This window comes from Python bivittatus, unplaced genomic scaffold (genome assembly GCF_059951505.1).
Source record: "Python bivittatus isolate LINGU-HERP-01145 unplaced genomic scaffold, Pbiv_v1 ctg000340_np1212, whole genome shotgun sequence".
NCBI lineage: Eukaryota > Metazoa > Chordata > Lepidosauria > Squamata > Pythonidae > Python > Python bivittatus.
The window spans coordinates 5,332,979-5,357,036 of NW_028277056.1; the positions used below are offsets into that span (position 1 = coordinate 5,332,979).

Here is a 24,058-nt window from a genome sequence, read left to right on the forward strand (position 1 = left end):
GACAGAAGGACAGAAAGACGGAGGGAGGGAGGGAGGGAAGAAGGAAGGAAGGAAGGAAGGAAGGAAGGAAGGAAGGAAGGAAGGAAGGAAGGAAGGAAGGAAGGAAGGAAGGAAGGAAGGAAGGAAGGAAGGAAGGAAGGACAGACGGACGAGGAACAAGACCTGCTTTGGGTGCAAAATATGAGCCCAGATAGAGACACATTTCAGTTAAGGAAGCCCCAACAGGCCACTGGCACGCCGTGCGCATTTCCTTAACTCAAAAGCTGAATTTCCCGAGAACGCATGGCTGCCCTGTGAGCCCAGGAAAAACCGCACCTTTCTTAAGGAGGTGCCAACAAGCACCTCCGTGCCCCTCAAAGCATCTTTTCAACTTTGGAACCGGAGCCCTGCACCCTCTTATGTATTATCACGGTCAAGCCGAGAGCATAAGATCACAGCGCATGTTTTAGTGCCAATCAATCCAGCTTTACTAAAGCGATCCGAACTGCTGGGTTTGCAGGCCTTACGGGATATACCATCATTCAGCAAACCTGTACGGCATGTGCTCCTATCGGAGGCCACCCTGACGGAAATTATTGGGAAATAAATGCTTTAATTAATTCCTCTACTAGGCTAGACAGGAGGCATTTTAGTAAGCAGCCCTGCAATTGATTCTTACCCCATGCTCAATCAGGAAAATTCACATTAGAAGGAGCAGTTTTCAAAATGTGGACAAAATTCGGTCTGGCTTCCCAGGTAGGATGTTTCTAGCACTGACTTTAATTCATGCCCCAGCCCTTGATCTTCTTAAGACATTCCCCAGGAATATTCTAGTTTTGAAAGGGGGAACCCTGAGGGTTGGAGAGACTCCAGCAAAAGCCACGGGCCTTTGGGATGACAGGATGAAACCGCTTCACAAAATACATTGCAGTTAGTTGTGAAATGCAAGCGCGGAGAGGAACGGAAACCGTGGTACAAAAAAGGAATGCAACAATTCTCCACGATCCCTTTTTGGCTGCGTCCTAAAATACTGGGGAGTTCAAAGAAGATTGTTATAGTTGTTTGGGGCCCAAAGGAGTCCCCGGGGCCAACCTTACAAGACTGTCTTTTGATATAAGCGGGAGCTTTGTGACTGGCCCCTCTATCTTGGCCGCCATTTTAAGAGGGTGCCCACAACACGAGTGCAAAAATGCCACCACGGGTAGTAAATGTTCACTTAACCCCGCTCTCAGCTGCCAGTGCCTTTTAATTCATTTATTTCCACTTAGCTTGCACCCAGAACTACTGGCAAAAATGCTGAATTTTGGGAGGAGTCGTGCAACAAGCCATATTATTTTGACGGCCTTAACTGCACGAATCAAACCAAAATTCTAAGTTTTTTTCCACCCTGTCTTTCACTGGCAGAGGGGAAGTCGATTTACAAGCTATTGCCTGCCACTAAGAGATGCTACGTAACTTCCTTTTTCATTTGCAGTTAAGGGCCTTTTTTCCCACAGACTCAATGATTTCAGCACCCAGTTTCAGCACCCAGCTGAGCATCAGACATTCCCGAAGGAAAGGCCTTTTGGAAAACAGGGGACGATTCCAACACTTTTGCAGAACTGCATTTTTCAACAGCAGCCTTGGGAATTAAAAGTTCAGGAATTGATGTCATCCCCAGAGAGAGAGAAAAAAGGCCACCGATAATGGAGTGTTTCGAAGAATTGTTGCGATTTCTGCCCAAATCACACATAAGACACCCCTCCAAGACGCAAAAACAATTATTTGGATTAGTGGCATTAGGGAATGTCCAGTAACTGTGTACGGTTTGCTCCTGGTTACAAATCCTCTGCCCATCTTAAAAGTTCTCATGACCTGTTTGAAATGTTAATGCAACAATAAAAGAGAATTCAACTGTGGTCACCATTTCATCGCTACATTTACGAAATTTCTCCTAACAGATTTTCTCTGCAAAAGCCTTTTGCAACAGAAATACCAATGCTTAAGATTACGTGTGTCCCGTATACTTCTAAATTTCTTCTCCTTCTTCTCCTTTGCTGTTTTCACTTCTCTTTCACTTCCTTTCTTTCTTTCCAGCTCTCTATTTTTAGTCACTGCTCTGTTTTCTTGATTTGTTTAAAAAGTTGTCCTCATCCAGACACCCAAGTTTCTTTTTTTTCCTAATGCCATTTTGTGGGCGGATTAAAAAGCTAAATTGCTTTTTAACTTCCCACCCTCTACACTTCCTGCAATTAACACACGGTAGCTTTAATTCGGAAAACACTCTTTTACATCATGCTAAAAGTTGCGGTGTAGTGGGGAAGGTGTTGAGCTGGCAGCTGGGAGACCCAGGTTCAAATCTCTCCTCAGCCACAGAAGCTCCCTGGGGGACTTCAGGCCAGCCGCTCTCTCTCAGCCCAGCCTACTTTGCAGGACTGTTGTTCTGGGGGAAAAGGGAAGATGGAATGCTACAGACTTCAATCACCTAGAGTTCCTGAACAAAAGAGGATTAAGACTTTAACAAATAATTTACTTATTAAGTTTATGATGCCATTTTTTTTACCCTATCTATCATCTGTCTGTCTGTCTGTCTATCACACATATTTTTGGAACTCCCTTAATCTCATTTTTTTTTTCAAATTATTTCCAACTTCCCTTGGAGTTAATAGAAACAAGGGAAACCAGAGAGGCTGCAGACCGCTGGCACTAACACACAGGACTTTCTCACACTCACACAAACATACACACCCCTTTTGCTACTAAAAAAAAAAAGGGGGTAAAAATGCTACACATTCCACCCATAAACATTTCACCAAAATTCTCCTTTTCTTGAGGGGGACCCCTAAAAACAGATGGGCTTTCATGAAACTGAATGGGGTAGGGAAGAAAATGCTTCAGCCAGCACCCACGATAAGCCACCCCACCTTCCAATTATCAGCATTTCTCCAGAAGGGCTCGTAAAAGCCAAGCATTTATAATTCATGCAAGCTTGGAAGCAGATCGTTGCAGGATTAGCCGGTATAAACTGCACGGGGGGGGGGGGGGGACAAAGATGCTCTTAAGAAAGGAATCGGGGTCTCTGCAAGATGTCAGCCGCTGCATTGCACGTAAAGAAGGGGGGGGGTCACACAGTGTCAGCCACCATCTTGACTTTTCTGACCCTCCTCCAGGCGGATGCTCCTGAGATTACCTAAGTGGTTCTTGCCGTTTTATGGGGGGGCGGGGGGGACAGGAATCAGTTCCTTTCCCTCCTTGCATTCCCAGCTCAGAAACTGGGAGATTTCCCCCCCAGCAACGGGCTGGCGAAGGACCCCAGCCTCTCCAAACCCCAAAGAAATCCAAATTTCCAAGCAACTGGGTATATTTTTCACTCTAGTCCAGTATTTGTCAAACTTGGCCACTTTAAGTTCTGTGGACTTCAACTCCCAGGAATACAGTTAATTGGTCTTGGTTAAACTTGTTGTGTGAAAAGAGCCCACGGATTCAGTTGCAGGGAACTACAGTTTGTTTTTAAATGCAAGCTATCATTCAAAGATGGGATTCCAGCCGCAATCTGCAATAATACCTCAGGGGTGTCCCATCCTAGTCTGTTCAAGGCCCATGCTTGTTTCTCACAGGTTTATAAAGTCACCTCTATAAAAAATGTATATAAAATCACCCTCCAGACAAACTGAGGTTCCTTAGCAACACTTTCAAATTGTCACTGTCTTGTTCTTATTTCTTGAGCTGGCAACCCTGAGATTCCTGGTGGTCTCCCATCCAAGGACTCGCCAAGACACCTCAAAGGTAGCTTTTCCAGGATTAGCTCAGGTCAGCGAGGTAGTGTGATATGAAAGAAATGTAAACGGCGTTTCTGTGGTCCATATAATTTTTAAAAAGGTAAACTTCCTTAAAGTCAAGCACAATTCCTCATGACTTCAGGCACACATGTCCTTGTCAACAGGACAGAAGCAATTCCTCACTGCCTCCTTCAAGACTAGTGTCCAACCCTGAGATTTCCTGGTGGTCTCCCATCAAAACACCAACCGAGCCCTATCTTCAAGCCCCGCAGCTGCTGCTGTTTAGACTTCTCTGTTGGACCTGTCACTTAAGGCACCACCGCACAATTTTTGCTGTGTTGGGATATATTTCGCAAAGCCGGATGGAGATGACACAATAGCCAGACAATTTCGCTTTGGGTTTTTCATAAAGATAAAAGGGGGGAAATAACAAAGTACTGTATTCGACAGATACTCCAGGCAGTGTTTCTCAACCTTGGCCACTTTAAGACCCGTGGACTTCAATTTCCAGAATTCCCCAGCCAGCCTTGCTGGCTGGGGAATTCTGGGAGTTGAAGTCCACGGGTCTTAAAGTGGCCAAGGTTGAGAAACTGCTCCGGGGAAGCAAACAACGCCATTTGGTCTGGAATATACTTTTTCTAAGCTAAAAGATTCTGCATTTCCAAACTCTGAGCCAAAAGCCCACCCATCCTTTGCCACAAAATCTTGATCCAGCAGATCATTTGCCCACAAAGAAGTAAGTACCTTATTTATTTATTGAAACATTTATGGTTCATTCCTCTTCTCTGACAACTCCAACCCACAAAGTTGGGGGGAAAAAATCAATGCAATATAATTAGTAATACAATAAAAGCAATTGTTCAGGTTTCTGGATGGCAACTCCCCAAACCTGGGATTATCCTGGGCCAATTCACTTGGAAGAATCTCAGAGCAGGAGATCAAAAAGGGACAGTAATTATTATTTTGTGATTTATTCGGCTTTTAATCTGCCCAGTAAGCGAAGAACTCTGGGCAGATTACAAAATGACTTAAAATTAAACCGAGTAATAGCTCTTCTCATGTTGGAATCACACAGGTAAGTAGAACTTGCTTCTGAATAGGATTGTCCTCTTTGCCTATTCTTCCCAAACTGGGAAAAACAAGGCAAAAATAAGTCCAAAAAGGAAGAATGGGGCAGTTTCTGATTTTAAGCAACTCTCCTTTGAGTTGATCAAAGAGAGCTGTCGTTTCTCCAGAAACCCAAAAGGTTCTTCTAGACTTGAAGACGAGCTGGGGAAGAGAAACGGAGCTGTTCCAAAACGACAGTTCTCTGCTGGGGCATTCTGGGAGTTGAAGTCCACACATCTGGAAGCTGCCCAGATGACAGAAGGCCGGATTTGCCATTAAAAAAGCCAAAAGCCGTGGCAGCATCTTGAGTGCCGAATAAGGTTTCATTCATGAACTGAACGAAATCCAACTTCCACCCAGTTTTAACCAATTTTTTTTTTTTGCAGCAAGAGACTAAGGTGCCTCCAATCCAGCTGTTGAGACAGCATCTGCACGGCTTGAGAGCCGAGCGCCGTTCGTTAGCTGCCTTGCAGCAAAGATAAAACAATGGGCGTCCCAAGAAGCGGGCCCCCCCATTATGAAAAGTTCTCATTAGACCACTTTTGCCAGGCGCATTAAACCATTTACTGGAAGCAGCAACGCATCGCCCGCGATTAAAAATTAAAGAACGGCAAAAAGACGGTCCGTCTTGCTCCCCTTTGGGCTCGCCTTACGTGTTCAGATGTGAAGTCATTACCCAGCCTGGGCGTGCCCTTTCCGGCGGAGCAGCACCGGCTGCAGCGTTCGAACCTGACCGCAGCCTTCCCTTTCGCCATCGCTGATCTTTAAAACGTCAAGCCTCTAGCCCCTAAGAGCAACTCGGTTGCTTCTTTATTCAATTTGCATAAATTCAGGGATTCGAGGCAGTGTGTGTGGTACAGAACAACAGCCCTGCGAGGTGGGCTGGGCTGAGAGACAGGGCTTGGCCCAAAGTTACATCTTTCAACTTCTAGGTAAGGGTAGGATTAGAACCTGGGTCTTGACCCTCGTAGTCCAACACCTTCATCACAACCCTACTGGCTCTTTTATTTCTTAAATTTATATCTCACCTTTCCTTCAGCCCTCCCTCCTCCCCTCTCTCCCTACCACAACCCTGTAAGGTAGACTGGGCTGAGAGAGAGGGACTGGCCCAAAGTCTTCCCAGGGGGAGCTTCAGGGCTGGGGGGGGACCAACCAGGGTCCCCCCACTGCCATTCCTACACCTTCCCCACCAAACCAGACTGCTTCTCTACAAAATCTCCCCTTCCGCTTTTGATCTTCGCTCAACATGTAAAGGTGAGCTTTAGGGGAGTGATCTGCCTTTCAAATATTACTGTGTTTAACCTGGTTTAATACTAGTTTGCAACCCAATGTATAGTGGTTATCCTGGTTTCCTTTTGGATATGTTCAGCAGTGAACACAAATGCTCTTTCTTCATTCTATTTTGCAACCTCCGGGCCCCTTAATCGGAAGTGGACATGTACGTAAAAGAATTAATCCATACCAGTATTTCTCAACCTCAGCAACTTTAAGTCAGGTGGACTTCAATTCCCAGAATTCCCCAGCCAGCATGGCTGGCTGGGGAATTCTGGGAGTTGATGTCCACCCGTCTTAAAGTTGCCAAGTTTTAAAACCCTGATCTATACCAAGCCCATTAAGGCTCACTCTAAAATGTAAATTCCCTTTTACAGGCATATTCTGCTGATACCAGTAAGGCCATTGATGGCTGCTTTCCCAAACCATAATCAATCATTTTTATTGTAATGTCTGAGGGCAGCAAATATTGCATCATCAATTTATATATACTTTGGTTCTCTCCATAACGTGGACCCCACCTGCCAACTGGTAAATTAACAGATGATCCCAGATTCCCTTTCAGACAAGCCTATTCCAACCCACCCAATGACAATTCCTATTTATTCTTTATTAAATTTACATTATTGATTACATTTCTTATGGCTGCCCACTCCAAAAGGCTCAACATCCAAACCACGTTTAAAGAACAGGACGGAGGTCCAGCAAAATTTGAGGCAGGTGGAAAGAGATTTAAACTTAAAGAACGGATGCACGGTACGTTCTTCATCGCTTTTTGAAAGGCCTGACTCGGCTCAGAATGACAGGATGGAGCAATGCACTTGTAGGCAATCTAGATTTAATAATAAATTTAAGAACCAAATGGGCTTGATATGAATATTAGATGGATCCTTTGTTTTTCTTTTCTTTTTTTTTCCTTCAAGTTTATTTTAATTGCAGCGATGTACGCATTATTTTACTGTGCTCTCCATGATGTTTGTTTCTGACGCTTCACTAACAAAAACAGAAATGGATTATGTCAAGCTGCTATCAACTCTCAGTAACCACAGAAATAGACCTTCTCCAGGATGAATTACATACACACACAAACAAAACAGCAGAACAACAAATGAATTAGGGACAAGCTTTTGCACCTACTGTAATACCATTCTGATTTGTTATATTTCTTCAGGGACACCGATAGGGGGTCAAAAAAGTCAAGATGGCAGCCAGGTCTGTTCACTGCATACAAAAAAGGTGGAATTTTGATTGCACAGACCCATCTTGATTTTTTCCCAGGTTCCCACTGCAGACCTCCCTGTGTTTGTTCGTAATGCCTTAATACGGATCAGTGTTTCTCAATCTTAGCAAATTTAATATGTGTGGACTTCAACTCCCAGAATTCCCCAGCCAGCCAAATGTAGAGTGACTGTTGAAAAAGGAAATAGAAAAACTGAGATTTGGGATCGGAAGTGGCTGGCTGGAGGGAACTCTGGACAGAGATGAAGCCAGTTAGGAGCGAGGGCAGGTGGCAACTGAGCCTCTACTCCAGTGTTTCTCAACCTTGGCAACTTTAAAATGTGGGGACTTCAACTCCCAGAATTCCCCAGCCAGCCAAATGTAGAGTGCCTGTTGAAAAAAGGAAGTGGAAAAACTGAGATTTTGGATCAGAAGTGGCTGGCTAGAAGGAACTCTGAATAGAGACTAAGCCAGTTAGGAGCGAGGGCAGGTGGCAACTGAGCCTCTACTCCAGTGTTTCTCAAACTTAGCAACTTTAAGACGTGGGGACGTCAACTCCCAGAACTGGGGAACTCTGGGAGCTGAAGTCCACACAACTTAAAGTTGCCAAGGCTGAGAAACACTGACATCTTAGAAGTCCTGGATCTTACACGTCTCTTCCTCATTATGGAGTCCTCCAGAGATTGCCACATGCCTGGTTCCAAACCAATATCACCTTTGGCAGTGCCCTGAAAATTTGGGGAGTCACATACTTGCCACCCTGTAGAAGGATCAACTGCACCCCTGATCCAAACCGAAACAGGAAAGAGGAGAAATTGCAAATTTAATCATTCCATCCTGATTTTCGGAGGCTAATTTTTGCTCTTGATTTTAGGAGGCTACACGAGTGTCCTTATCTCTGAGACCTTGCAAACAGATAATTGAGGGTTAAGATTGCAAGGGGAGGTGATATTTCCCTGTAAATAGTGATTATTACTAAATTGCAGGGAGGGGAGAAGGGATCCACCAGAGGATCTCATCCTCTGAAAGCAGGCACAATGTGCCAGGAGTGGCTGCTTTGGCTAAAGCAATGTTTCTCAACCTTAGCAACTTTAAGATGTGTGGACTTCAACTCCCAGAATTCCACACATCTTAAAGTTGCTAAGGTTGAGAAACACTGGGCTAAATATATCACTGGTATCAACTATCCAAATCTAGCTGACCTTGTCTGATTGCAGAAAAAGCTGCACAGAATTGGAACTAGTTAATATTTGGATGGGAGACCACCAGGAAATCCTAGGGGTGTAAACTAGTGGGCGCTAAGAGATGGGTCTGCAGACCCATTGGTACTTTCAAGCATCATAGAGGAACCCCAAGCCTATTTTAAGAGACACGTCTTTCCACAACGATCTCTAACAGGAGGGGAAGGGAGAGAGAGTGAAAGATGAGGAACACTGAACACTGGGGGGAATCCAGAAAGGATCCAGCTGAGTCAGAGGAGGAGCATTGTTGTGAAATGACGGAGCCTACCGCCCCAAAAAAGGGAACAGGGAATTGCCAAATGCACGTTTGACAACATTTATGCCAAAGAAATATGTTCACTTTAGAGATATCCTGCCAGGCTGGATTAAAAGTGGCCCAGCAAGATCTATTTAAAAGATCAGAGAGAATTTTTTTCTTAATCACACAAACGAGCAGAATCTTTGACAAATGCAAAGCCACTCTGCAGGATAGCTTTTTTGCAGAGCCAAATCTCAATTGTGATATAGCATATTCCCTCATCAGCCAGCAAAAAAAACTTTAAAAATCCATACATTTATAACAATCTAAGATATCCGACGGAAGAGAATCTCTGTAGCTCAGGGTTGAACGGTGGAGACCTGGGTGCTCTCTGAGCTCGGTGGTTCGTTTGCAGACGTTTTACTACCCAGCTAGGTAACATCATCAGTGCGCAGAGTTACCTGATTGGGTGATGAGACGTCTGCAAACAAACCACCAGCTCAGAGAGCACCAAGGACTACACAATATAAGGTATCAAAAACGAGGATTTGCAGCACAGAAAGAAGATGTTACTTGATCCTTCTCCAATGAGCAGGTCTTACGGTGTGTTTGAAAAAAATGTTAGGAGGTTTTCCATTGCTGGGATTTTATTTACGCATCTCAAGGAGCTCCTTGTCTGAACTGACATAATAACTGATTCTCCCATTATTTTTTAAACAACAATAAAAATGGTTGTGGTTATGATCAGAAATCAACAAAAGGCAAACATATGCATTAAAAGGTCAATTTCTTGCCAGGTTTCCCAATTGCTATCCTTTTTGCTGTTTCAAAGGCTTATTTGCATTATCTGAATTTTTCTCATTCCCTCTATGGTTCCAACTGATTAGAAGTACTCACCTGCCAATATTCCAAAGAGCGCAGAAAGAATGTGGGCCTGGGCAGAAAATCTAATTTTTTTTCCGCCACCCCCCCGCCAAAACTCACCCATTTAGCAGAAAAGCAAGTTTCTAGTCCCTCCCACCACAAAGATAAGCTTGAATGCCTTTGGACAATGCCAGCCAAAGTCCAAGGAAGGAGGTGGCGAGAGCAGAATGGCGGCACGGCCAGCAATTCCTCGTTTCCGGGGATTAAAAGAAGGGGAGGCGAGGGGTTGGAAAATCACCGCCGGTGCAAAATGCAACCAATGAAACCATCGTGGTAGAGTCGAAAGGGGTCCTGCTTTTCAAATTTTTTCAGGCTGCGGAACCTGTTAGTTTAAAAAACAAAAAATTCTGGAACTCCTGATCTGTCGTTCTAGTGACAGAAAACGAGCTGCATTTGAATAGGCTTTTTTCTGCCTTCGGTTTCTCATGGAACTGCATCAAGATCTCACGTAGATTGAAAATCTCTGGTCTGGTTGGTTCCTCTGAGTGTGCAGTAAAACTCATTAATGCAGTGTTTCTCAACCTTGGCCACTTGAAGATGTGTGGACTTCAACTCCCAGAATTCCCCAGCCAGGGGGAATTCTGGGAGTTGAAGTCCACACATCTTCAAGTGGCCATGGTTGAGAAACACTGATCTAACCAAACATTATCTCTGCCCAGCAACCACCTTTGGGCTTCTGCGCAAAGCGAGGGTTGTCCCATCAACTACAATCTGATCTTTTTAACTGATTTGGACGTTTGGTGTGCCGTGCATGAGTCTAGTTTTCAATGCAATTCATATTTAAAAACAACAAAAAAAAGAACATGGAGTACAGTTCTCTGAGCATGCATAGAGTGGATTTCTGCAATTACAGCTAGATTTTGTGCGCTGGGCTAAACCATGATTAGTTTAACCTTGATTTATTAAAGAAACAGTAATAGTTGACTTAGCACAAGGAACAAAGGCATTTGTTCAAAGCATCAATCACAATGGCCAGATTAACATAACCAGCAAAGCCACAATCTAGTGGGTGAGTTCTGGGCCAGCAATTTGTGGGAACGCAGCCAACTCTGGTTAATCAATACACTGTGGCTTAGCATAGTGTATAAACGCCACCACCGAGTGACACCCACTTTGGTCCTTAGCGGGCATCAATTATAGAGCTTGAATGCCATATTACAGGAATGAGATCAGAGAGAGTAGCAGTGTTTCTTAAACTTGGTAACTTTAAGATGTGTGGATGTCAACTCCCAGAACTCCCCAGCCACCACGGGGAATTCTGGGAGCTGAAGTCCACGCATCTTGAAGTTGCCAAGTTTGAGAGACACTGGAGTAGAGGCTTCTGAAATTAAAAAAAACAAAACTGTGTGCCGTACTTCCCAAATGCAGATTTCAAGCTTTTTAGTGTAGAAAGTCTGCAAAACTTATCCAAGCTTTCTCCATCGAAGGCCAAACACACTTGTTCGCAGTATGAATTATATGAAAGTAAAAAGGTTTTCCAGCTGGTGAGTCAACAATGCCCGGGATGCAGAACGAAGTCCTGATTTTAAAGCCCCCACGGCAGGCCATTTTATGCATTTTATGTATTTCCAAGAGATGCATTTCCTCCCAAATGTGCAACTGCAAAAGGCAGAATCGCAGAGTGACCGATGAAGCCCCGCACTCACCGACATGCTAACCCAGTGCTTCTCAACCTTGGCAACTATAAAATGCATGAACCTCAACTCCCAGAATTCCCCAGCCAGCATGCTGGCTGGGGAATTCTGGGAGCTGAAGTCCACGCATCTTGAAGTTGCCAAGGCTGAGAAACACTGTGCTAACCTAATGGGGGGCTTGCTCATTTGCTGGTCGGGGTGTCGTGCAATCACAACTGACGTGGCTCATTTGTGCTTCAACATGGGCGAAGTCAAGCCGGAGGAAAGGAAACGGAACCAGGTGTGTGGTGAAGTCGGTGGCTCCGTCAGAAACGACATGGCATGTGCTGCGACGCTGCGGTGCAAGGTCCACGCCTCATCTCCAGGCTGCGAGCAAAACCCGCAAACCAGGAGCAAAAGAGACAAGCGCATCGCAAGCCACATCTTGCCATTTGCTCCCCCAGCAGATGCGCAGGACGCCACGGATTAGCCGTTGGGCAAATAACGCCAGCGAGACCACTTTTTAGGCAGGGCTGCCCCCCAACAGAAGGGAAGTAAAGGCATCTACGCTTTGGTCCATTGATATCACTGGACTCTCTGTCTGGGGATGATGGGGCTGGAAAATCCTGCACCCTTGGCGGGCACCAGCAGGGCCAAGACCATGAAAGTTGCAGTTGCTTCGTTCTTTATTGATTGGTTTATATTTCAAATGTAGTCACCCCTCTCACTCAATAAATACTCTAAATATTTGCTCTTCCTCTTTATCCAATTTTACTTTTTGCTTATCTCACTTTATGTGCTATGCACAGTCACAGCATCAACAAAGATTTCAAACTCTACCCCTTTTTGGCATCAACCCGGACCTAGCGCTCTCAGGCACTCAGTCCCAGTTTTAAAAGCCCAAGGTTCTGGTCCTCATGACCACCACGTCCCCTGGAAAGAGAAACATCACCTATGGGCATTCTTTGCTGACCTTCTGGACACAAAATCAGGATTTCTGTTACCGCGAAGAAAAACGCTTGAACAATTAATAAAGTTCCTGGGGCTGGCTTCCTTGCCGTGGCACAAGCACAATCAATTATGCAAAATAAGTCGACCTCTGCAAAATTGATTACCTTGCATAATTCATGAGGGTTGGGACATTTGGCAGAATTTGGATTGCTGAGTTGCAATCGGTCCCAGGATGCCTTTAAACACACAGGACCGAGGCCAATCAGATGCTGGAAACCACATATTTAATCCTAAAGATTAAGCAAAAAACCGAGATTGCTCAGCGTCCCTGTGTTTTCACTGTAGTATGTTGAACAAGCCATGGGATCATACAACATACTACAACCCAGGTTTGTTCTCACAAGCTGGGTTAGGTAGTTCAGTAAGCCAAGCCAAGCTCAACAAGCCAGGTTACGCCTGCGTTCAACAATGCACAAAAGCAATGGTAAGTTAACCCAGGATTGTTGAATAAACTGGAATGGACTTCATTCACATTGCTAAACCTAAACCAGGGTTTACAAATCGCAACAGCTGGATTCCCGTTATTCTTTTCAAGCCACAAAGATAAAGCTGAGGTTCAAAAGAAAAAAAAAGACTGGACTTCGCACGGTGTCAGATCCTAGCTTGTTCCATTAAATCGTCGTGAAAAGTAAATATACTTTATCATTCTGCAAACAGAGCCCAAAGATTAGTACAAAGCAAAGGTACAGATTGGTCAACCACAAATATTATCTGCTGGGGGGGCGGGGGGGGCGGTTATTGCATTAAAAAAAAGTTTTGGCAAATGTTAGTCCAGTGGGCAACTGACTTTGATTTAGGCCTAGTCCTAACTCAGGATTTTTCAACCTTGGCCACTTTAAGATGTGTGGACTTCAACTCCCAGAATTCCCCAGCCAGCCAATCACTGCACTAGAAGAATAAATACAGCAAAAAGGGGTTGACTTAATGTGATATGGGAATATAGATCAAGTTATATACCAGTGTTGTCCAAACTTGGCCACTTTAAGATGAGTGGACTTCAACTCCCAGAATTCCCCAGCCAGCATGGGGAATCTTCATCATAATTTGGTTGGCTGGCTGGGGAATTCTGGGAGTTGAAGTCCACTCATCTTAAAGTGGCCAAGTTTGGACAACACTGGTATATACCAAAGCAAGGAGCTTCAGTTTGATTCCTACTTCCAGGTTCCCCTTTAAAACCAACCCCCCCCCAATAATTTTGAAGGCCAAATAATACTAATCTTCATCATAATTTGAAAGCACAGGTTTCAGGCCATATTTTTCGGGCTAGTGAGGGGAAAGAAGGAAAGGAAACAGAGAGGACCCCGTGCTAAAGCCAAGATTCTTTGTTTTCCTCGGAAAGTTTAGTTCTTATTTTTTTAAACGCACCGCCAACTTTTACACTTATACACTACGTAGTTCTGCATACCCCCCCACTTAAAATGGTGCAGCTGCGCTGCTAATTTTCAGCAAGGGCAATTCACCGGCCAGGACAAAGAGGCTAAAAGTTGCAGGTTCAACACCCCCGCCCCCAAAAAACATCATCAGTTCTCTATTGTGCAAAAGGTGCTATCTCCATTTCCATTGAGTCGAGCAGGCAATTCCTAAACTGCCAGCTCTGAGCCCCACAGAATTTTATTTTATTTTATTTCTTTGCAATTAAGGGATGTTCCCAATAATGCCTGGCCTATAAATCCTTGCTCTGGGACGGCCATCAAGACAACTTCAGACCGACTTCAATGCTGAATCGAGCGAGCGGGGAGGCCGAGGAGGGCCCTGGGGAGCAACGCTGACCCAGCCTTCCAGTTTAATGTCAGCAACTGACCCCGAGGAAACCTTTTGTAATAAATACTGTATTGCAACAGCTTCTCCAAAAGTTCCTCTGATGCCGTAGCAAAAACCAGGCCCCGCAGATCCCTTTTTAACCATTTACAGACGCCTTTCGTTTTAGGCCTCCTCTATCAAAATCCAATTCCTTGCTTTCGAGTAGAAATCCTATTTTGGGGAGCAGGGGGTTTTAAATCAGGAAACTGGCCGTCCCAATAAGACCAGGACATTTTATTAAGGGCTATTTTTAAGAGCTATCAGGTCACTGTATAAATAAATGCAGTCCTAAGCCAAGCCTTCTAAAATTACAGCCGCGTTGAAGGCTGGGGAAGGAAGCCACACGGGCCCATTTAATAAATAAAACTGGCCCATATGAAAACTAGATCAGAAAACAACCCTTTTCGCTTGTTTCGAAGTCTGGAATCACATCTCTGTCCCTCGAGATCTAGAAAGGTAATCAATTTCGATTTTAATCAAGTTGAAAGCTCTCCAAGTAAATGGGGAGAATGCCTTTTTACAGCAATCTTTTAAAAAACTTCACGGGGGATCCCACCTCTGTGAAACACCAAAGCTGTGTTCCCACCATCCTTGCCGTTGTACAACCTAAGCCTGGTTAGTTTTAAACTTGGTTAGTTGCTTTGGCCCGCATCTGGTGGCTTTTAACCAGTGATGCAAAGCCAACCTGTTGGCTTAGTTTAAGGCTCAAGGAACTGTGCAAACCCAGAAACGGCTCCTTTCAATAACCAGGTTAATCAGATTATGTCAGTGTTGTCCAAACTTGGCCACTTTAAGATGAGTGGACTTCAACTCCCAGAATTCCCCAGCCAGCATGGGGAATCTTCATCATAATTTGGTTGGCTGGCTGGGGAATTCTGGGAGTTGAAGTCCACTCATCTTAAAGTGGCCAAGTTTGGACAACACTGGATTATGTGAATGCAGCCAGGCTGCCCTTGGCGAACGGCTGAACATTTTGGTCTAAGAAGGCAAATGTGAGTTTTTGGGTGAGCCAAAACTCAGAACACCTGCAACTCCTAGCCAAAGTCTCATAGGCGTTTGGGAGAAGCTACGATGATGTCACACATGCTATGATGTCATTGCACTGCATGAAGATGTCACAGAACACATGACATCACTGGGGTTCTACAGGATGACTATGTGAATTAGATGATTTGTGTCACGCGCACAATGACACCATGATGGTATGACATCCCTTGCCCCACTTCAAGGTACAGTGAACTTTTAAACAGAGCAATGGAAAATAGCTTCTTCCCTCTTCAGTAACAAGTATTTTGCGAGTTCTGCAGCTGAAGGCTGCTTGGAAAAAACAATGCAACGGAGATAAGCAATTAATAATTTTAGAATAATCTTGTGGGCAAATCAGAAAAAAGTAGGGGTGGGGAGAGAAGTTCCTTGCCATGTTTAATAGAATTTAGTTGACAATTTAAATACAATTTAAATATCGGAAAGAATTTCTGCTAGACTCCTTGAAAATGACCTGATCATCAGAGTAAACACTAACCCTGCAGATACCAAGAGATCTTTGCTTTAGGTCCAGATATTTCCTCACAAGCTTCAGGAAAAATGCAACATTTGCTATGCAGTCGCTGAATAATCAACATAAGGGTGGGATTAATATAACCCCCAACCCATAATTCTTCTTAACTTAGTGGCAGTCCCTGCATTATTTGATCTGATCTATAAAAAAAAAAAAGTTAAGCACAACCAGATACTTGAATGGGAGACCACAAGGAAATCCCAATGCTGGGGCCTAGAGTGGAAGTCAGAAAGAAAAAAAAAATCCTGGAACGGTGAACCACTCCCACATTGTGCTAACAAAACCGCTTGGATGTGTCCGTGTGATTATCAGCAGTGAAGCTCAATGCCCAGGGCACTAAATCATAAACCATGGTTTAAGAACCAGAATGGCTGAGTTCATAAAACAGGCTAAACCAGAATCAAATAAGGCAGAGTGTGGCTGTGGGCAATGAACTGATAGAGCCAAGAAGGGTAACGCCCATATAAGGGTTGCCATATAAGAGCTGCGAGAACTGAAGTGACCACAGGATGGCAGCAAAGAGACACCTCAGACTAACTGTCTGCTGCCATCTAATGGTTGGGCCAACCCCATGAAAGAAAGTAATGGTTTTGCGTGTATTTTACATCCGGTATTTGCTTATTTAACAGGCTGATCACAGCGGGAAATTTCAGGGTACTCCAGCTCAAGGATCCAGCCTGCCAAACCCCAGAAGAGATTCCAGAATAAGTTGTCAGCCTGTGGCAGATAAACAGCACGGCCCCCCTTTTGCTCAGCTGCTTTTGGGGTTCGTGACGAATGGATTAATGGAACCAGGGGAAAACAGAAGAAAAAGCAACTTTCACTAAGCAGAAATTCAGTTCTGCCAGTTGAAACACCCTCCCTGCAGATCAGGCATCTGGAAGTTCCCCCCCGGCGTTAATAAACCCAAGATTAAGTGCAATAATTGCACTTATTACCTATCAGCATGGTAGAGCTTAAAACCGATACACCATGAAGCTCAATCCTAAAAAAAGGGCGCAGGAAGTAAACAGGGGAAATAAAAACATAGCAATGACCCAACAATTTAGAGATCCCCACTTCTGCCCACCCAGAGGTCCATTAAATGGTCGCACCGGACGAGTCTGATTCGCCATCAAGAGTTAAATTAAAGACTGATCATCTGCAAAACAGACTCAGCACCAACTTCTATACAATCGTCACCACCCACAGCATTCCAAAACATTATTCCAATTATATATTTAGAATTTCAGTCTCGTAACCTGCATTCAATTACTAAAAGAGACGGCTAGTGTTTTTTTCATTTTTAATGCATCTTTATCCCACCTTTCCGCCAAGATGCGCTGGCTGGGCCCCACGGGGCATAGGTGCCCACAAGAATGCCCATGTGGCGAAACTGGCGCGGTGACGTCACAGTCCAAGCCCTGCCTCTTTCATGCTTGCATCACGCTCTTGCACGGAGGGCTGGTGTTGGCATCACAAACATATGCTTCATCACACGGAAGGAAGCCCAGGGCGGAGGGCCGGAGAAAGAGGTGATCCCGGGTTCACTGCCCGGCTAAGCGGACATTCGAACTCAGCTCAGATCTCCAGAGATTCGAGGATGAAGCAAACTGCTGGTTTTAACTTTACAGAGCCAGGCTCGGTTTTCTACCACTTTGCAGATTCTGTGCTCCAAACAGAATCGGCCTGTCCCAGATGTTCAATCCACAAGAGGAGGCTTTGGGTCCCCCCAAAAGGTGAGGGCAAAGGCCTCCTTAGCAATACCCCATCATTACAGAACAACAGATCCCCAGACGCTCACAAAAAACTTTTTCCTCTTTTAAGGAATTGGTGAAGATGGATTTCTTTTGCCAGACGTTGCAGGATTAAGGGGGTGTCTGTTGCACTGGGCGGCCTTCTGCCTGAATTTTGGTGCGCGTTTTATTTTAAATCGTTGGCCGTTTTTATTATTCCGTTTTGGGGTTTTTTTAACTAGAATCTTGCACAAGGAGATCAACAGTGCTGTTTTTCTGTTTTTACGGACCACAAAGCATCCAGGGGCTGGGGACTGAGGACAGGAGAGGCATTTTGCATGAAATAAATAAAACAAGAACAAATAAATAGCTGTTTGCTCTAAATCAGTGTTTTTCAAAGTTGGCAACTTTAAGATGTGCGGACTTCAACGCCCAGAATTCCCCAGCCAGCTGGCTGGGGAATTCTGGGCGTTGAAGTCCGTGCATCTTAAAGTTGCCAACTTTGAAAAACACTGCTCTAAATGACATCCTGCAGTATTGAATGGAGTTGTGTGCACAGGAATGCAACTTTAAAGAAACGTGAATGATGGTTCCAACCTGATTAATTAAAAGGACTTTTGCACCCTCTCTTGCAAACTGAGCCAAGAGTTCACAAGAACAAGACCGAATCCTCCGAAGGTGTTTTCAGCCTGATACGCTCAACGTCAGCTAAGAAAATTCCCTCTGGGATCCTCCAAGACCCCATGCATTCACAGGCACCCGGAACAAGCCCTGATGACCTCACTTCCCCCTTCTGCAGACCCCCATGTCTCCGTTATCAATCAAGGACGTTCCTCACCTGGATGGAGCGTGAGACTTCAGTTGCCACGCGGTGCATCGTGCGTGCAAATATTTGGTTGAAGAAACATGGCACGTTTGTTGAATTGGAAACTCGACTGAGCTCACTCAAACCTCTTTCTATGGGGAGGACCAGCTGATTTACGGTCTGTCCCCTTGCTAAGGAGCCCCAGGGCAGAGTTCATTCCAAAAATGCAGCTGAATTAGCAAGGAGAAAAGGCAGTAACACTTGATAATGCTGGGAGAAGCTGCCTGCATCTGATAACTCCCCGTAAGGAGAAAACTAGCTAGCTGAAAGCTAGGTTAAAACAGGCTTCCCTGATCAGCTAGATTTCTACTTGGTAGGACGCTTTGCTCAAAGGAATATTCAGAAGTAATTTTCCTCTCCTTCAGCCAGAAATGGCAAAGACCGCTCAACTACTGTTCTGCCTTCATATTTGCCCCCGTATTCCCCTATCTCAATAACAGTCCCAAAATAAAACAGAGCAACCGCACGGACGCTTCCTCGAATACCCAGGATAGGTGACAAGACAGGATAAACAAACTACAATTGGCAAAGATGATTCAGATGTTATAAATGAAAAGAAATCACAATCTAAGTCCTCTAGATGTCATCTAGCCCTGAGTCAGAACTTTAAAAATAGCACCGGAGCTGAGGTTCTGTGCCAGCCCCATTAGAGCTCATTGTGTTCGTTAAATCTTCGAAAAGATATGTATAATTCGGTGCCACGAATACCGTACTGAGTCGCAGCCTTTCCCCAAAACTTTCCTAGAGTCCTTAAATTTTTGAAAGTTGAGAGGAACTCAGCTTCACGGGGGGAATCTCACCCTGGCAGAATTCCTAACCACAGATATTGCTATTAAGAAGTTTCTCCTGGCGTCGGGGCTTGGAAGGTCCTTCTGAAGTTTAGGCAAAACTCCCCGTAGTGCTGACCCCCGCTGGAGCATCAGCGAGGAGATGAATTTTTCTTTTTTGCCAGACAGAATTTCAGAAGCCTGAAGACAGCGAGCATGTCTCCCCTTTAATCTCCTCCTCCCCAGATGATATCTACTCAGCAATGTCGATTGGAAATGTATCTCCTTGGCCAGATCTGCACAACGCATCAGCCTAAATTAATCTGTGGCTCTGCCTGTCATGGAACTCCACCGTTTTACTTGTCGTGTGAACCAGAATTCACATGAAGCTGGAATACGCTTCATTTGCACGGGCACAGGAAGTTTTGCTAACCTGGACCTAGCCACGCACTCCCCCCGCCCAGGATCATGTATCACACGAAGCCAGGAGTGATGATTTCCAAACCACATTTTGACTTAATATGGTGTGCAAATCCAACAATAATAATATAGAAACACACACTTGCTTATTATGCAGGAGGAGGAAGAAACCGAGACAAGAGTTCTAATTATAGCCAGCTTTATTTATGCAATGGTGGCCTGGTTTATTCGCCCTGTTTCCCCCTGGCAAAGGGATCCTGGTCTCTCACATAGGGTAGAAATAGTTCTGTCTGTACAGCTGGAACGGCTACTCCCAAACGCAGGACTTTTTACAAACGCTGGCTGGTTTCTGCTTTGCAGCGAAGTTTGACCGATGCAAACTTCATAATTACAAAGGATGCAGGTCATGTCGTGCACGGGTGGCATCACTCGCCCCCTTGCATCCCCCCCACAGATGCCCACAATCCTGTCACTCCAGCCCTACAGTGTCCAATAAATACAGACATGTCTTCCTTTCTTTCCTCCTCTCTCGCTGACTTATTTTTCTAAATCTGGTGAAGCATTCTTGAAATGCAAAAGCATTTCACATTTAAACACACACACACACACACACAATCAGTTGGCCTGTTTAAAGTATCGCCTGTATAGATGTTTATAAAATTCCCATAAAAATCATTTTTTTAGTGCCAGAGTAGAAGTGGGCAAAAATAAGATTGTAGTTCACCAGTGCCTAGGTAGGTTTTCAAGGCATTTGCTGGCTGCTGGGATCCTTGCAACAGGGTCAGTTTTCAGGGAATCAAGGTCCCTTGAGGCCATCCAGTCTAACCCCTTCTCAGCGCAAAAATACAAACGAAAGCAACCCAGAAAGACGGTTCTCTCATTTCTGCTTGAACCCATCCAACGCCAGCTGCCTCGGGACCAAGTTGTCAGATTCAATCAAATATCATGGCTGTGTTCTAAAATAAGCAGAACATTAATTAACAGAGGGGCAAGAGGAAAGGAGGCCAGCTTTTCATCAATGGTCCCCTTATCATCCGAACTGCCAGCACAGGCAATTTTGAAGCAATTATTTTAGCTCCTTTTTAGTGCAAAAAAGCAGAGTGAGTACCATAATGTATTTTCTTTTCTTTTCCTTCCTTCCTGCTTTCCTTCCTTTTCTTTCCCTCTCCCTCTCCCCTTCCTCCTTCCCTTTCTTTCTTTCCTTTCTTTCTCTCTCTCTCCCTCCCTCCCTTTCCTTCCTACTTTTTCTACCTTCCCTTCCCTTCCCTCCCTCCCTTCCTTTCTCTCTCTCTCTCTCTTTCTTTCTCCCTCTCTCCCTCCCCCTCTCCTTCTTCCTTTCCCTTCCCTTCTTTCTTTCTTTCTTTCTCTCTCTTTCTTTCTTTCTTTCTCTCTCTCTCTCTTTCTTTCTCTCTCTCTCTTTCTCTCTCTCTCTCTCCTTCCTCCCTTCCCTTCTTTTCTTTTCTTTCTTCCAATTTCCCAGTCCTGGCTTGCGTTGACTTTGATCCATGACATTAAATTAGTAAAGTAGGAAAACGAACTCAGCTCAGCAAGCTGCAGAGTTTGCAAGACCTGCCAACCTAAACCCACTTGGCGTCAGCGGTTCATTATGGGGGATACCGCAAGTGGCAGGAAATTCAAACAGCCACCCAGAGTTAAAACTGTGTCCTGGTCTGGAAAGGAAATGAGCATTTCTACCCACAAAGACAGCCTTGCCGTATCGCTTTCCAGACCATAATATGTAAAATTATTCCGGGGAGGGAGGGAGGGAGGGAGGGAGGGAGGGAGGAAGGAAGGAAGGAAGGAAGGAAGGAAGGAAGGAAGGAAGGAAGGAAGGAAGGAAGGAAGGAAGGAAGGAAGGAAGGAAAGGAGAGAGAGGAAGGCAGGCAGACAGGCAGGCTCAAAATCAAAAGAGATGACCAGGATTACTCTGCTAAAAAAGAATTTCATATGTGCTTTGGGATGAATCTGCTTTAACAAATATTTTAAAAGCTTGAGGATTCCTTGCAAATAAAAGGGCACCCACCCTCATCTCCCAATGCTCTTCCAGGCAGGCATATTTTTACCAAGTTAAAAGGAGAGCGGAGTTCACAAAATATTTACTTCTAGTATGAAAAGAAGAACTGGGCATCTTGATACAAGTCTATAGCACGCCCAGGCTTCATTTATTTATTTATTAAATGCAGTATCGTTCAACCTTGACAACTGTAAGATGTATGGACTTCAACTCCCAGAAGTCCCCAGCCAGCATGCTGGCTGGGGACTTCTGGGAGTTGAAGTCCGCACATGCTGGTTGGAGAATTCTGAGAGTTGAAGTCCACGCATGCTGGCTGGGATTCTGGGAGTTGAAGCCCAGAGGTGCTGGCTGGGGAATTCTGGGAGTTGAAGTCCACCCATCTTCAAAGGTTGAGAAACCCTGTGCTACAACAGAGATGAAAAGGAAAGATACAACTGTGGGAGGCATAGAGCACGCCGCACAGCCAGGACGCCTGCAGCAATTCGCCCCACTTGAGCAACCCTCTTTTGCAACCGAACCGTAGGGGACAAGCGCTCAGCGCAGAGAGGAAGCTACAAGAAACCCGTCCCCTTTTTCTGCCAGTAGCTTCACACACATCACTGAGGTGCTGGGCCCCTATTTTCCAACTTGGTCCAGCTTTAAAGGCGACTGGCTGGACGTGATTTTCAATTATTATTATTATTTAGGTGAAATCAAGCCGCCCACTCCAGGGGACTCTGGGCCGCTTACAAAAAATCACACTACGTTAAAGCAATTAAAAATATAAACAAATACGTATAGGGTTTTTTTTTCCAAATTTCTCCTTCCCAGCACTTACAGAAATGTTCCCAGACAGTCTGGTATGTTCAAGACCATAAATGTGCATGCATGGAAAGGGGGAGCAGGCAGTGCTCCCAGCATGCACATCTTCCGGGATAGAGCCCCCTAAAGAGGGTTCCTGATCATGTGCAGAGCGCTGCTCCCTGTGTGAAAACACACACCAACCAGAAGTCTGGATCAGCACCCAGCTTTATGATGCATATCCCAAAGGCCCAAGAGGGGCTTATTCATAAAAGTCAAGCAATCGGTTAGCTGCTTCCTGGCTCACGAGCACGAAACCCAACATTTCAGCATTCCGGTTCTCCTTCGATGGAAAAACCGGTTTGTGGAACTGGGCGGGGAGGCAGGAAGCGGGGAGGGAAACAGAAGGGAAGGGAAACAAACCAGCTTGCTTGCTTGCTTGCTTGGGAGACCATACCTGGTTCTTGTTAAGACCATCAATGGGAACCCAGCGCATTGCCCGACAGGATTGCTCCATCCAAGCGAGCCACCACCCACCCACCGAGGTCGTCGGGTCTTCCCAATCACTGCAAGGGCGCCACAACTGATTCAGAAAATGGTTGCAACGTTCAAAGCCAGAAAATCTCTGGAGGGAGTGTGAGATCTGAACACCAGAAGAGGCACCGATGGCCACCAGGCTAGAAGACTTCAAAGAGGTGGGTAATTTCCCACGGAGGGGGCTCCGTGCAAAGCCTCTACAAGAGCTGAAAGCAGGGGCCCTCCGCTGACCGGGTGGGTCACCTCAGCCAGCTGAACTCAGCTCAGATGGGTTATGCAGTCTGCAATTCAGCACGCAACGAGAACCAGGCCATAAATTATGCCATAATGTAGTTTATTTGTTTGAGCATGGCATAATATGTAAGCCAAGCAATTATCTTTGGTTAACCCAGGTTTGGCGTGTTGTGTGAACCTGCCACTGTATCTTCCAGATCCATCTTCTGTAACTGCAAACCATCTTCCACACTGTTGAGGTATATGAAACCCATACTACAGGTAGTTCTCGCTTAACAACCACAACAGGGACTGAAATATTCATTGTTAAGTGGGACAGTTGTTAAGAGAATCAGGCTCAATTTTAAGACCTTTTTTGCAGTAGTCATTCAGCAAATCACCATGGCCGTTAAGCGAATCACACAGTTCCCCACTGATTTTGCTTGCCAGAAGCTGGCTGGGAAGGTCGCAAACAGAGATCACATGACCCTGGGACACTGCAACCGTCGTAAGTGCGAGCTGGTTGCCAAGTGCCCAGATTGCGATCATGTGACCGTGGGGGTGCTGTGACAGTTATAAGTGCAAGGACTAGTTCTAAGTCCCTTTATTCAGCACTGTTGTAATTTTGAACGGTCACTAAACAAATGGTCATTAAGTGAGGACTACCTGTAGTGAAGATTTGGAGGGTTTGTTCATATCAATGTAACAAATAAATCTCAGTGAATTATAAACAATGTTTTAAATAGGGAAATTTATCAGTAGATGAGATTTGCTAGATCTTCTTTGGATTTGCAGAGAAATTTGGAGGAAAGGATTTTGGCACTACCTAGTTGACTTTGGCTGATTTGATTAAAGCTAAGCAGGGCCAGTCTTGGTTGGTATTTGGATGGGAGACTGCCAGGAAATCCAGACTGGAGGCTAGCTGGGAAAGAAGCCCAAAACAGGCAAACCACATCTCAGCGATTCACACAACCACCTTCCCACAGCAACAGCGTGGAGGCTGCCAAGAATCCTGGGAGTTGAAGTCC

The 24,058-nt window shown here is 45.1% G+C and overlaps 1 protein-coding gene across 2 annotated transcripts in view; it reads right to left on the minus strand.

Annotated features, from left to right (window-relative positions):
• PAK1 (p21 (RAC1) activated kinase 1) overlaps positions 1-24,058 on the minus strand; it is an 82,078-nt gene that overhangs the window by 55,322 nt on the left and 2,698 nt on the right. Inside the window, exon 1 of one of the 2 annotated variants that reach the window (XM_088140476.1) lies at positions 9,711-9,787. The exons of the other annotated variant lie outside the window; for it this stretch is intronic. The gene's annotated coding sequence lies outside the window, so the exon portion shown is untranslated. Of the gene's footprint in view, positions 1-9,710; positions 9,788-24,058 lie in introns of those variants that run through there. 2 annotated transcript variants of the gene reach the window in all.